The following is a 15,253-nucleotide window of genomic DNA, read 5'->3' as shown; positions in this document are numbered from 1 at the left end:
TTTAAAACACGAATGCAGTCTTTTCAAATTTTGCCTAAAATAATTGTGAATTTAAATTTACTCTCGAAAAGTCGGTATTGGGGTCAGCTTTCAGGTTAAGGACTCTATATCGAACTGGTAAAAAGTCCTTGGGGACTCGGTGTTGACTTTCATGCCACCTAATAGACACCTAATATTAATTTCGGCGCACTTTCCCGTCTAACACCGTGGCATTTCCGCACTTACTCCACTTGGTTATCGACAAACTTAAAACGTTACCTTGACATAAGCTTTCTGAAAACATGCAGCCCCAACTTCGACACCTGTTACTGCAACAGCGTTGCACATGACAGGTGCATAACACTCCTGTTGCATCCCCTCCCTCCGCAAAAACTCCAACTCCCGTGATAAATAACCTGCCACAGCCCCCGCTGTAAATAATCCTGTTTACGCAAATCCCTTTTGATCGAAGAAAAAAATAATTAGTTTATCTGGCATCGATCCGGCGTAATGATGTCGGCTCTCGCGAGCTGTCAGCGCCCGAGTCTGCATTAACGACCGAATGAAAAATGTTTTTTAAGAATGACAAACTTAAATTAAAATCGTGCATTTGCATATCTGCAAAGTTGGCAAAGTGAATAGGCCCGGGCTAATAAACCCCGACAAAAGGCGTTAGGTTCGGTTCCATTCTCTTTCGGAATTTTGGGCCAATATTTCGAGCGATCGGAAATTGAAAGCGGTGGGACCGAGAAAATATTGCTCTTTCGCTAAAGCGCCGACCAAATTGTTTTTTTGAGCTCGCTCTATTAAAAAAGTTAATGAAAATGTCAGACGCGGGTGATTATAATCGATTGGCTAATCTGCTGCAGTATGGTAATGTCTGAGCGGAATGACGAAGTGTTTTTGCAAGACGGGTTCAAAAATCGCTCCGAGCAAAACAATAACAGGGTGTTTCCGGTAATTTCGGGCGTTAAATGAAGATGGGTCGTGCGCCGGGCCACATTTATCCATTGCGCGATTTTTTATTATAAAACACTGCCGTAAGCTCGCCCGATAAACAACAATAACCGCTTCAAATTCGTATTTATTACTTGCATTGCGCCGAATTTCCGCCGGTGTTGCATTTATTAAATTGTTGGTGGCGGTTTCGCACGATATTAACGGAGATTAGTTAAGCGTTTGTGAAAAAACAAGAGCTTTAAATGAGATAATCCCGGCCGATTTGTTTCATTTCGCTTCAATAGCGTGCATACAGTTAAAATTAATATTTTGATCCGGTTATAGACAATAACTGTTCTCGTTTATTCAATTTCCATTCTAAAACGATAAAGTGCGGAGAGATGCGTGCAGCTGACGCTTGTTTAATGCTTCCATTAAAAGAAAACTTGTTTTTTTCCGAGCGCCCGATTTGACGCAACACATAATACGCGTCGGGGTTATAAACAGATGTAAATGTCGATTAATTTAGCAATAATTGCGCGTAATGCAAAGCTCCCACGTGCCCCCCCCAGGCCATAAACCGGAAAGTTGCGATTATATTTTAATAAAGTCGCGATTTTTATAAAAACACGCAATTCTCCTAATTAAGCTTTGTTTGTGCACAAAACAAACATGATCGATGATAGCCGAACCGCACCTCTGCATCGTATAAATTTCACAAAGCTTTTAATCCTCACATAAGTTCGCTCCCAGGCTGACAAACGAAAAAGTAATGCGCAAACTCATATTTCCGATAATGGAAGCTTTACCGTAATTAGTGGGTGTCTTTGTCGGCGTTTTCCGGCTCCATTTGCACCTATAACAACGAAAAAATCCACTCAGGCGGCAAATCTGATGACGCGCACTTTTGCCCCGCTACAACCGGTTGGCCCGGGTTCCACAAACTCGAGCGCTACAGTTGCCATCCGGCTCAACGGACCAAATCGTGACGAATTATACCGCAAACCAGTCGAATTGGCTTCTCTACTCCACCAAGAGATGGCTATTTCACAGTTTTAGCTTCATTTTTTCTAAAAGTACTTTTCTTTCCTAGAACAAGAATCCGGGTCCAATTTTGTTTTTGTTTTTGGAGTTACATCCCGTTAAATTTGAAAAATGCTTGCTAAATTCGAAGAAAAAACGAAACGTCAAACTATAACAAGAAGTTGGGCTCAATAAAGGTTTTCGCAGCCTCTTGAATTTTTTCTCAATTTTTGAGTGCTGAACTTTTTCGGAAAATGATATCGTATGCAATATCCATCTCTCAAAACTGAACGGATCGAAAATACGGCCTGAAAATTATAAAGTAGGACTAAAAGGATTCAAGGGATCAAACAGTGTATACCACAGGATCGAATCTTAAATCGTTTTGGAGTTATATATCGTTAAATTTGAAAAATGCTTGTTGAATTAGAAGAAAAAGCGATATCGCTCCAAATTGAAGGAATTTTCAATAACTAATAACAAATATGGCTTTAGTGATGCAGTATTAGTCTGCAAACTTAATTTCAGGCACACCAGATGAATTTAATTTTTGTACCTTATTTTAAGTCATGTCTCAAATCATGAAAATTTGAACCACATCTACTATCTCTCTTAATAGGACTCTCTTCTTCCCGAAAATATGTCTCTTTAGTAATTCTGACAACCGTAACAACAATTCGGGTTCAAACAATGCCTGTATAATCTTCTGATTTTTTTATAAATTTTTGAGTCATAGACTCTTTCGCGAAATGACACCATCCGATATATTCGTCTCTTGATACTAAATGGATCTAGAATCCAACCTAAAAATTACCGACAAACATCAAATAGAAATCAAACGGCGTAAACCACAAGACTGAGTCTTAACTCGTTTTAGAGTTATATCCCGTTAAATTTGAAAAATCCGTCTTGTAATCGAAAAAAAAGTGATATCTCTGGAAATCGGAGGAATATTCATCAACTGAGGATAAAAATGATATTAGCCACGCAGAAACACTCTGGAAACTTAATTTCAGGCAATTCACACAAATTTAATTTTTGTACCGTATTTTAAGTTATATCTCAAGTCTTCAAAATTAAATTTAAATTATCTCTCTTAAAAAGACTCTCATCTTCGTGAAAATGTGTATCTTTACTAATTCTTACCCGCGTAAAGAGAATTCGGGCTCAAAAAATATTTCCGCTGTCTTGTGATTTTTCTCTTAATTTTTGAGTTATCGCCTTTTTCCGAAAATGACTTCGTCCGATATATTCATCTCTCGATACTAAACGGATACAGAATTCAACTTGAAAATTACCTACAAACACTAAAATGCTTCAAGGAATCAAATGGTATAAACCACGGAACTTAACCCGTTTTGGAGTTATGTCTTGTCAAATTTGAAAAATCCGTTTTGCAATAAAAAAAAGCGATATCGCTTGAAATCAGAGGAATATTCAACAACTAATGATAAAAATGGCTTCAGCCGCACATAATTAGTCTGGAAACTCTATTTCAGGCAGATCGAATAAATTTCATTTTTGAACCTTATTTTAAGCCATGAAAATTTCAGTATTTGAACCACGTCAAACTATTTTTCTTAAATGGGCTCTCATCTTCCTGAAAATTTGTCTTTTTAGTAATTCTGACCCCCATAACAAGAATTTGGGTTTAATATATGCCTTCGCAGCCTTCTGAATTTTTTCTCAATTTTTGAATAATCGAATTTTTTCGAAAAATGACACCGTCTGCATTATCCGTCTCTCTATACTAAACGGATAGAGAACGGGGCCTGAAAATTACAAAATAAGATCTTAAAGATCAAAGGAATCAAACAGTGTAAACCACAAGACCGAATCTTAAATGGTTCCGGAGTTATGTCCCGTTCAATTTGAAAAATGCTTCGTGAATTCGAAGAACAAGCGATATCGCCGCAAATTGGAGTAATCTTCAACAACTAAGGACAAATATGGCTTTATCCACGCAGAGTCAGTTTGGAAATTCAATTTCAAGCAAATCAGTTAAATCAGATTTTTGTACCTTATTATAAGTCATATCTCAAGTCTTGAAAATTTCAGTAATTGAACCACGTCAAACTATTTCGCTTAAATGGCCTCTAATCTTCCTGAAAATTTGTCTTCTCAGTAATTCTGCTCCCAATAACAAGAATTTGGGTTCAATACATGCCTACGCAGCTTTCTGTTTTTTTTTCTCAATTTCTGAATAATCGACTTTTTCAAAAAATGACACCGTCTGCATTTACCGTCTCTCTACACTAAACGGATAGAGAACGGGGCCTGAAAATTACAAAATAAGATCATAAAGATGAAAGGAATCAAACAGTGTAAACCACAAGACCGAATCTTAAATGGTTCTGGAGTTATGTCCCGTTCAATTTGAAAAATGCTTCGTGAATTCGAAGAACAAGCGATTTCGCCGGAAATTGGAGTAATCTTCAACAACTAAGGACAAATATGGCTTCATCCACGCAGAGTCAGTTTGGAAATTCAATTTCAAACAGATCAGCTAAATCAGATTTTTCTACCTTATTTTAAGTCATATCTCAAGTCTTGAAAATTTCAGTATTTGAACCACGTCAAATTATTATCTCTCTTAAAAAAACTCTCATCTTCGTAAAAATGTGTATCTTTCCTAATTCTAACCCGTGTAAAGAGAATTAGGGTTCAAAAAATCTCTCCGCAAACTTGTGATTTTTTTCTTAATTTTTGAGTTATCGACTTTTTCCAAAAATGACATCGTCCGATATATTCATCTCGCGATACTAAACGGATCTAGAATTCAACCTGAAAATTACCATCAAACACCAAAACGCTTCAAGGAATTAAGTGGCATAAACCGCAGGACTGAATCTTAACCAGTTTTGGAGTTATGTCCCATTAAAGATGAAAAATCCGTATTGAAATCGAAAAAGTGCGATATCGCTCGAAATCCGAGGAGTATTCCACAATTACGAATACAAATTACTTCAGCTGCACAGACTTAATCCGGAAACTGAATTTCAAGCAGACTGGATAAATTTCATTTTTGTACCTTATTTTAAGTTATATCTCGAGTTTAGAAAATATCAATATTTGAACCACGTCAAACTATCTCTCTTAATAGGACTCTCTTATTCCTGAAAATTTGTCTGTTTAGTAATTTTGTCCCCCATAACAAGAGTTTTGCTTCAATACATTTCTTTGCAGCCTTTTAAATTTTTTCGAAATTTTTGAGTTATCGACTTTTTCGGAAAATGACACCACCCGATAAATTCGTCTCTCGAAACTAAACGAACCTTGAAACTAACATGAACATTACTATCAAACACGAAAAAGCTTCAAGGAATCAAATGGCATAAACCGCAGAACTGAATCTTAACCCGTTTTGGAGTTATGTCCCGTTAAATTTGAAAAATCCGTATTGAAATCGAATAAAGTGCGATATCGCTCGAAATCCGAGGAATATTCCACAATTATGAATAACAATTACTTCAGCTGCACAGACTTATTTCGGAAACTGAATTTCAAGCAGATTAGATCAATTTCATTTTTGTACCTTATTTTAAGTTATTCATGAAAATTTCAATATTTGAACCACGTCAACTATCTCTCTTAATAGGACTCTCTTCTTACTGAAAATTTGTCTCTTTAGTAATTCTGACCCCCGTAACAAAAATTTGGGTTCAAAAAATGCCTCCACAATCTTCTGAATTTTTTATAAATTTTTGAATCATCGACTTTTTCGCGAAATGACACCATATGATATTCGTCTCTTGATACTAAATTAATCTAGAATCCAACCTGAAAATTACCGACACCAAAAAGTTTCAAGGAATCAAACGGCGTAAACCACAGGACTGAGGCTTGACCCGTTTTGGAGTTATGTCCCGTTAAATTTGAAAAATCCGTCTTAAAATAGAAGAAAAATCGATAACGTTTGAAATCAGAGGAATATTCAACAAATAAGAATAAAAATGGTTTCAGCTGGATAGAATTAATCTGCAAACTGTATTTCAAGTAGATTTAATTTTCGTACCTAATTTTAAGTCATGAAAATTTCAGTATTTTGAACCACGTCAAATTATCTCTCTTAAATGGGCTCTCATCTTCCTGAAAAGTTGTCTCTTTGGCAACTCTAACTCCCGTAACAAGAATTTGAACTCAACAAAGGTTTTCGCAAATGCGCAATTCTTGAAATTTTTTTGAATTTTTGAGTGCCCGACTTTTTCGGAAAATGACATCGTATGCAATATCCGTCTCTCAAAAGAGAACGGATGGAAAATACGGCCCGAAAATTACAAAGTAGGACTAAAAATCTTCAAGGAATCAAACAGTGCAGACAAAAGAATCGAATTTTAAATCTTTCTGAAGTTATATCCCGTTAAATTTGAAAAATGATTGATGAATTCAAAGAAAAAGCGATAGAGCTCTAAATTGGAATAATCTTCAACAACTAATAGCAAATAGGTCTCTAGCCAGGCAAAATTAGTCTGGAAACTCAATTTCAAGCAGATCAGATAAATTTAGTTTTTGTACCTCATTTTATGTCATTTACTTCTAAGAAAATGAAGTGGGTGGGGCTAGTATCTGACTGATTTTGGCAAATGATCTACTCTCTGTTACGAGTAAGTACTAGCCCCTCCCACGCGCCCTTTATTTTCTTAGAGGATATGTTATTTGGCAATATCAGTCTTCTCTTAGCAAGTACTTATTTTCTTCCAGGGTATGCTATTTGGCAATATCAAGTTTATCTCGGCAAATACTAGCCCCGCCCACCCGCCTTTTATTTTCTTAGAGCGTATATCATTGCCAAAATCAGTTATATCTTAGCAAGTATTCCTTCCGTCTTTAAATCGAAGAAGAAAAAGTGAAATCGATCAAAATCGGAGGAAAATTCAACAATTAAGGATAAAAATGACTTCAATTGCAGGGAATTAGTCTGTAAATTGTATTTCAAGCAAATTGGATAAATTTAATTTTTGTAATTTGTTATTTTAAGTTATGAAAATTTCATTATTTGAACCACGTCAAACTATCTCTCTTAAAAGGGGTCTCATCTTCCTGAAAAATCATCTCTTAAGTAATCCTAAGCCACAGAACAACAATTCGCGTTCAAAAAATGCCTCCACAACCATATGATTTTTTTTTTAATTTTTGAGTTATCGACTTTTTTGGAAAACCACTTCGTTCGAGATATTCCTCTCTCTATACTAAACGGATCTTGAATCCAACTTGAAAATTACCGACAAAGACAAAAAGTTTCAAGGAATCAAACGACATAAACCATGGGACTGAATCTTAACCTGTTTTGGAGTTATATCCCGTTAAATTTGAAAAATCCGTCTTTAAATCGAAGAAGAAAAAGTGAAATCGATCGAAATCGGAGGAAAATTCAACAACTAAGGATAAAAATAACTTCAGTTGCAGGGAATTAGTCTGTAAATTGTATTTCAAGCAAATTGGATAAATTTAATTTTTGTACCATGTTATTTTAAGTCATGAAAATTTCATTATTTGAACCACGTCAAACTATCTCTCTTAAAAGGGGTCTCATCTTCCTGAAAAATCATCTCTTAAGTAATCCTAAGCCACATAACAACAATTCGTGTTCAAAAAATGCCTCCACAACCTTCTGATTGTTTTTTAATTTTTGAGTCATCGACTTTTTTGGAAAACGACTTCGTTTGACATATTCCTCTCTCTATACTAAACGGATCTAGAATCCAACTTGAAAATTACCGACAAAGACCAAAGAGTTTCAAGGAATCAGACATAAACCATGGGACTGAATCTGAACCTGTTTTGGAGTTATATCCCGTTAAATTTGAAAAATCCGTCTTGTAATTTAAGAAAAATCGATATTGCTCGAAATCAGAGGAATATTCAACAACTAAGGATAAAAATGACTTCAGTTGCAGAAATTAGTCTGTAAATTGTATTTCAAGCAAATTGGATAAATTTAATTTTTGTACCTTGTTATTTTAAGTCATGAAAATTTCATTATTTGAACCACGTCAAACTATCTCTCTTAAAAGGGGTCTCATCTTCCTGAAAAATAATCTCTTAAGTAATACTAAGCCACATGACAACAATTCGTGTTCAAAAAATGCCTCCACAATTTTCTGATTTTTTTTTTAATTTTTTGAGTTATCGACTTTTTTGGAAAACGACTTCGTTTGAAATATTCCACTCTCTATACTAAACGGATCTAGAATCCAACTTGAAAATTACCGACAAAGACCAAAAAGTTTCAAGGATGCAAACGACATCAACCATGGGACTGAATCTGAACCTGTTTTGGAGTTTATATCCCGTTAAATTTGAAAAATCCGTCTTTAAATCGAAGAAGAAAAAGTGAATTCGATCGAAATCGGAGGAAAATTCAACAACTAAGGATAAAAATAATTTCAGTTGCAGGGAATTAGTGTGTAAATTGTATGTCAAGCAAATTAGATAAATTTAATTTTTGTACCATGTTATTTTAAGTCATGAAAATTTCATTATTTGAATCACGTCAAACTATCTCTCTTAAAAGGGGTCTCATCTTCTTGAAAAATCATCTCTTAAGTAATCCTAAGCCACATAACAACAATTCGTGCTCAAAAAATGCCTCCACAAACTTCTGTTTTTTTTTTAATTTTTGAGTTATGGACTTTTTTGGAAAACGATTTCGTTCGAGATATTCCTCTCTCTATACTAAACGGATCTAGAATCCAACTTGAAAATTACCAACAAAGACCAAAAAGTTTCAAGGAATCAAACGATATAAACCATGGGACTGAATCTTAACCTATTTTGGAGTTATATCCCGTTAAATTTTATAAATCCGTCTTTAAATCGAAGAAGAAAAAGTTGAATCGATAGAAATCGGAGGAAAATTCCACAACTAAGGATAAAAATGACTTCAGTTGCAGGGAATTAGTCTGTAAATTGTATTTCAAGCAAATTGGATAAATTTAATTTTTGTACCTTGTTATTTTAAGTCATGAAAATTTCATTATTTGAACCACGTCAAACTATCTCTCTTAAAACGGGTCTCATCTTCCTGAAAAATCATCTCTTAAGTAATCCTAAGCCACAGAACAACAATTCGCGTTCAAAAAATGTCTCCACAATTTTCTGATTTTTGTTTTTAATTTTTGAGTTATCGACTTTTTTGGAAAACCACTTCGTTCGAGATTTTCCTCTCTCTATACTAAACGGATCTAGAATCCAACTTGAAAATTACCGACAACGACCAAAAAGTTTCAAGGAATCAAACGACATAAACCATGGGACTGAATCTTAACCTATTTTGGAGTTATATCCCATTAAATTTGAAAAATCCGTCTTTAAATCGAAGAAGAAAAAGTGAATTCGATCGAAATCGGAGGAAAATTCAACAACTAAGGATAAAAATAATTTCAGTTGCAGGGAATTAGTGTGTAAATTGTATGTCAAGCAAATTAGATAAATTTAATTTTTGTACCTTGTTATTTTAAGTCATGAAAATTTCATTATTTGAACCACGTCAAACTATCTCTCTTAAAACGGGTCTCATCTTCCTGAAAAATCATCTCTTAAGTAATCCTAAGCCACAGAACAACAATTCGCGTTCAAAAAATGTCTCCACAATTTTCTGATTTTTGTTTTTAATTTTTGAGTTATCGACTTTTTTGGAAAACCACTTCGTTCGAGATATTCCTCTCTCTATACTAAACGGATCTAGAATCCAACTTGAAAATTACCAACAAAGACCAAAAAGTTTCAAGGAATCAAACGACATCAACCATGGGACTGAATCTTAACCTGTTTTGGAGTTATATCCCGTTAAATCTGAAAAATCTGTCTTCAAATCGAAGAAGAAAAAGTGAAATCGATCGAAATCGGAGGAAAATTCAACAACTAAAGATAAAAATGACTTCAGTTGCAGGGAATTAGTCTGTAAATTGTATTTCAAGCAAATTGGATAAATTTAATTTTTGTACCTTGTTATTTTAAGTCATGAAAATTTCATTATTTGAACCACGTCAAACTATCTCTCTTAAAACGGGTCTCATCTTCCTGAAAAATCATCTCTTAAGTAATCCTAAGCCACAGAACAACAATTCGTGTTCAAAAAATGCCTCCACAATTTTCTGATTTTTTTTTTTTAATTTTTGTGTTATCGCCTTTTTTGGAAAACCACTTCGTTCGAGATATTCCTCTCTCTATACTAAACGGTTCTAGAATCCAACTTGAAAATTACCAACAAAGACCAAAAAGTTTCAAGGAATCAAACGACATAAACCATGGGATTGAATCTTAACCAGTTTTGGAGTTATATCCCGTTAAATTTGAAAACTCCGTCTTTAAATCGAAGAAGAAAAAGTGAAATCGATCGAAATCGGAGGAAAATTCAACAACTAAGGATAAAAATGACTTCAGTTGCAGGAAATTAGTCTGTAAATCGTATTTTCAAGCAAATTGGATAAATTTAATTTTTGTACCTTGTTATCTTAAGTCATGAAAATTTCATTATTTGAACTACGTCAAACTATCTCTCTTAAAAGGGGTCTCATCTTTCTGAAAAATCATCTTTTAAGTAATCCTAAGCCACATAACAGCAATTCGTTTTCAAAAAATGCCTCCACAATGTTCTGATTTTTTTTTTATTTTTGAGTTATCGACTTTTTTGGAAAACGACTTCGGTTGATATATTCTTCTCTCAACACTAAACGAATTTAGAATCCAACCTGAAAATTACCTACTAACACCAAAATGTTTCAAGGAATCAAACGGTGTAAACCGCAGGACTGAATCTTAACCCATTTTGGAGTTATGTCCCGTTAAATTTGAAAAATCCGTCTTGTAATTTAAGAAAAATCTATATTGCTCGAAATCCGAGGAATATTCAACAACTAAGAATAAAAATGGCTTCAGCCGCACAAAATTAGCCTGGAAAGTCTATTTCAGGCGAATCGCATAAATTTCATTTTTATATCTTGTTTTGAAAACATATCTCAAGCAATAAAATTGTCCGTATTTGAATCATCTAAAACTATCTCAGCTAAATGCACCTTCATCTTTCTGAAAACTTGTCACTTTGGTAATTCTAACCCCAGTAACGAGAATCCGGGCTCAAAAAATGCCTCCACCACCTCCTAAATTTTTTCTTAACTGAGTCTTCACCCGTTTTGGAGTTATTTTCCGTTGAATTTGAAATGTGCTTTGAGATTTCGAAGAAAAAATAATATCGCTCGAAATCGGACAAATATTCACCAAGTGAAGCGAAAAATGGCTTCAGCCGCACAGAATTAGTTTGGAAACGATATTTCAAGTATCGGATCAATTTTATTTTTGTCCTTTCTTTGACATGGTTCTCAGTCGTGAAAATTCAGCATTTCGACCATATCTAAGTATCTCGCTTCAATGGGCCATCATCTCAATGGGTCTCTTTGGTAATTCGACCCCCCGTAACAAGAATCCGCGCCCAAAAATTGTTTCCGCAGGCCACTGAATTTTTTATTAATAGGTCGACTCTTGAAAATGACACCGTCCGATATATCCCCCACTCAACACTAAACGGATCGAAAATCTGACTTGAAAGCGAACTCATAGAATTAGAAGACATCATAGAACGGAAGCGGAATGTGGTAGGTACCCGATTCCTCCAGGAACCCTTGTAGCCGCCATTGATCCACCACTGACACACTACTCGAGTGGTTCTTAATAACAACAATTCGTTATTTTCAGCACCTCGGCGAACTCACGCCCTTGCTTCGATTGCTCGTTAGTCTTGAGTGCCTTTAGTCAATCCCGCTCTAATTACAGGTGCAAGCACGCCTTGTTTGTCTTGGCTCTCAGTTACCTGCGACAAAAAGGTCGGCGCGAGGCAATTCCGAGTGCATACATCACGTAATAAAGATATCCTGTTTAGGGGGATGTATTCGCTTCATATACATTTCCGGAGACGTCCCCCGGGGGCAGAATCCCCATTCAGTGATTCCCGAAACAAATGGAAGCCATGGAGGGCGGCGAATCGAGATTTCGCAGATATGATTACATAAAGACGCACTAAATCAAGCGTCTCAACTGAAAACTGCGCATTATAAGTCAAACGTTGCGTTGTCACTGCATCCAATTACAGCCTCGTGCAAATTTATACAAAGCGTTTTTTGGAGGCGATTGTTGCGAGTGAAATATCCGCCTCTGCTCACATATCTTTGTGGTACGTACACATACGTAGTTATCTTCGGAATTTATGCGGGCGCATCCGGAGTATTCCCAAGACGCACCGTGACGGGATAATTTTTTCTTTTATGTAAGGACAATTTTCCTGGCGGTCCGTTCCGGCTTGTTTATTTTAAAAATTTCAGAGAGGAAATATCGCGCTTTCGAGATGATGGAAATTTAATTTCGCCCAAGTTAGCGGTTGAAGATAAGCAAATCGATCGTTTGCCGAAAAAGTGGCAGAAGGGTTGGCGCATCTGGTCGGCGGCGAAAGTGACGCGGAATATGCAGAATTGAACGGAATCGGAAAAAGTTCGGTATCGGGAAGATGAGGGTGTCCGGGTGCACTCAAACGCGGCAACGCGGCCTCCAGGGGTCTGGATTAAATTAAATTATTAGATGTTCTGTTGATTATTTTTACGCGCTCGACACATTAACCCGTCGCCAAAAACATAATCTATTATCCGTCTGCCTAGCGCGTTAAATAGTGTTGAAAATTTGCTGAAAAATAAATGAGGCGCGATGGCTGAATTTTGCCTTTTTATGACAGCCGTAAAAGCGAACTGTTGAAAAACCCGTAAAAAATAAATAAAAGACACAATATAATTTCGTAGACACCACGTATTAGATAAAAAATGGAGTGTAAAAGTGTGCTCATGCAAATGTTGTCGATAAATCCCGGCACAATCCGCGATTACCCAAAGTAATAATTGTCGATTTCGCTATAAAAGTAAATTTTACAACTCAATCGGTGCGAATCTAGGGCAGCAATTTCCGAACAACACTCCGGTAAGTTACAGACTTTCATTACACAAACCTCCCAGTGAAGAAATTGCAAAAATACATTTTCCTCGTTTTTCCGAGTCTGCACGTCAAATTATTTCAATTAGAATCCGACGCTGAAAGACCCTCGTCCTTTGATATTACGAACTCATTATTTTTGTGATGGTTTTAATTAATACATCGGATCGTAATTTGTTGTTTCATAAATCCTGATTAACGGACTTAATGAAGATAAGTTTCGAGCGGCGATATAAGAACTGCATGGCAAATATAAATATTCCGGGAATCCGCAGCTAGACGTCGTAATCCCGGAAAATATCCTGCAAGGATGTGATTAAATATTAGCTGAAGGAGCGCCACTTTTATATTATGAAACTTTTTGCGTATTCCGAACATTTATCACGGACTTGCTTTATTCATAACGGTAAAGTTTTTCCTTTTGCGGGAGTTAATAGTAACTGACGGCTTCGTTACTGGTTAAATTAAAACAAAAAAATTAATGACTTTGTTGGAAAGTTGAAATTTCGCTGGACCACGAAAAAAATTTGTCAAATGTTTGATCCAGAAGCTTGACCTGTCATTACTTCCTGTCAAACCTCTTCGCCTCAGAATCAAAATCAGGTTTTCCTAATTAACCAGCGAGTGTTTTACTCGACATCAAAACGAGTAAACAATAGGCAACTTTATCCTCATTTAGGAAAGTATAATGGATTAAGAGCGAGTTAATTAGGGTTTCATGTTTGAACAGTTATTATAAAGCGGTTAACCCTTTTTATGTGGAAGTTCCAGCAGTACACGATTTTCTCGTGAAGGGGGAACGTTGTGCCGAAAAATCTTTCAACTAAGTCGTTCGACGCGAGCTTTAATAGATACGTACGTTAATTAGGGGAAGCTGCGATCCCTTAATTCGTTCCTTAATGATCATTGCCGGGATCATAAATTATCGGTCGGTTTTCGGCCATTAAGTAATTAAAAACATCGAAGCGTCTGGAAAGTTGGCCGAAAAATCAGTTATCGATGTGAATCGCCTTCCATTTGTAATACCGTAAATAATGTTTACTCTAAAGGCATGTCGAAAATAAATGGGATTGCTACCGAGCCAGAAACGAATTTATAAATGCGGATAATGTAAAGCCAGAAAACAAAAATGAATTTTTTAATGAAAACAGATCAGTTCGTTAATGCGAATTCGCATAAAAATGAGCTTTCTCTAACAAAAAGAGAAGCAGGTTTAAGTTAACAAGGTTGTTTGTTCTTGAACACAATTCCAAGTTTTACGAACCGACATTTTTGAGCTGCGGTCGGACGCGAATATGAAAATGATCAAAAAGGTAATTAACACATCGGGTCGATAAATAATATATTTCGACGCTGTTTTTCACGACGCTTTGTTGCAATTATTCTGATTTTTGATGAGCGTAGTGAAGAGCACTGGCTATAAGAAGCGGCAAAACATTTGCTTGTGTAGTTGGGGCTTGGAACGCGGTATGCGGCACCCTCTAGACTAGAGCGACCCTCTAGCAACAATAAAAAATTGTAAAGTCGTTAAGGGATTTCCGTCGGTGAAATTTTCCGAAGCCATATTTTCCGGTCCTTTGTGACCCCGCGCGCACATCTTGAACGACCCTACTGATAAAAATTCCACGAAAATATTTTCCTCGAAAAACTTCTATCACTCCCATTGACCACATTGCTCCCGCAAGAGCAACTAAAAATGACAAACCGCACCAGAATCACTTAACAATGATCATCACAGCGCACCCTTTAAAACGCTAAACGCTTTACCACTCGACTTTTTCCGCCAAGAAAATGAAAACATAATCACCCCTAAAAACCAGAACTTCACCTCCCCATTTGCGTAAAATATCGTTCCAACAAGTCATTAATACGATCTCCGACGAATTAAATTTCGCCGCTTTTTCCAAATCCACCCGGAAACTTAAAGGTAATTAACCCGAGTTTTCCATTTTCGTGCAATTTATTCATATTTACCGATTTTTATGTCATTTCCACGTTCGACGGCAGGAACCAACACAGCACTCAGTCTCGAGTTCACATCTTGCTCCGGTTGTGGAGAACGAGATCGCGAGCGCTCGTGCACGCCAACTCCGGGAAATCCGGGATACGTCGCAGCATCCGCGCGAGGCTACTGACTCCGGTTCGGCTCCAGTGAAAGCTCAAGCTGAGCCTTTTTGGAGCTCGCGCCTGCGTCCATCTTGGATGCTTTGACCTGTTTAGTTTGACACCTACGCGGGTGCAGGGGGGCAGATTTGGAAAAAGAGGGCTCAGGGCGACTATGAAATAAATAGAGAATGCTGTGGGGGTTTCCGATATTATTGGGTAGTGGGCTGGTGGAATT

The 15,253-nt window shown here is 36.4% G+C and overlaps 1 protein-coding gene across 1 annotated transcript in view; it reads right to left on the bottom strand.

Moving 5' to 3' along the window:
* LOC135136917 (dipeptidase 1-like) overlaps positions 1 to 15,021 on the bottom strand; it is a 385,862-nt gene extending 370,841 nt beyond the window's left edge. The window contains exon 1 of the mRNA XM_064066396.1: positions 14,887 to 15,021. The gene's annotated coding sequence lies outside the window, so the exon portion shown is untranslated. The remainder of the gene's footprint in view (positions 1 to 14,886) is intronic.
* Between the last annotated feature and the right edge of the window lie 232 nt (positions 15,022 to 15,253).

Source organism: Zophobas morio, unplaced genomic scaffold, assembly GCF_036711695.1.
Source record: "Zophobas morio isolate AGI-343-1 ecotype UQ-CSIRO unplaced genomic scaffold, CSIRO_AGI_Zmor_V1 ptg000028l, whole genome shotgun sequence".
Classification (NCBI taxonomy): Eukaryota; Metazoa; Arthropoda; class Insecta; order Coleoptera; family Tenebrionidae; genus Zophobas; species Zophobas morio.
The sequence above is the reverse complement of the archived record's forward strand: the minus strand, read 5'-3'. Positions and strand labels throughout refer to the sequence as shown.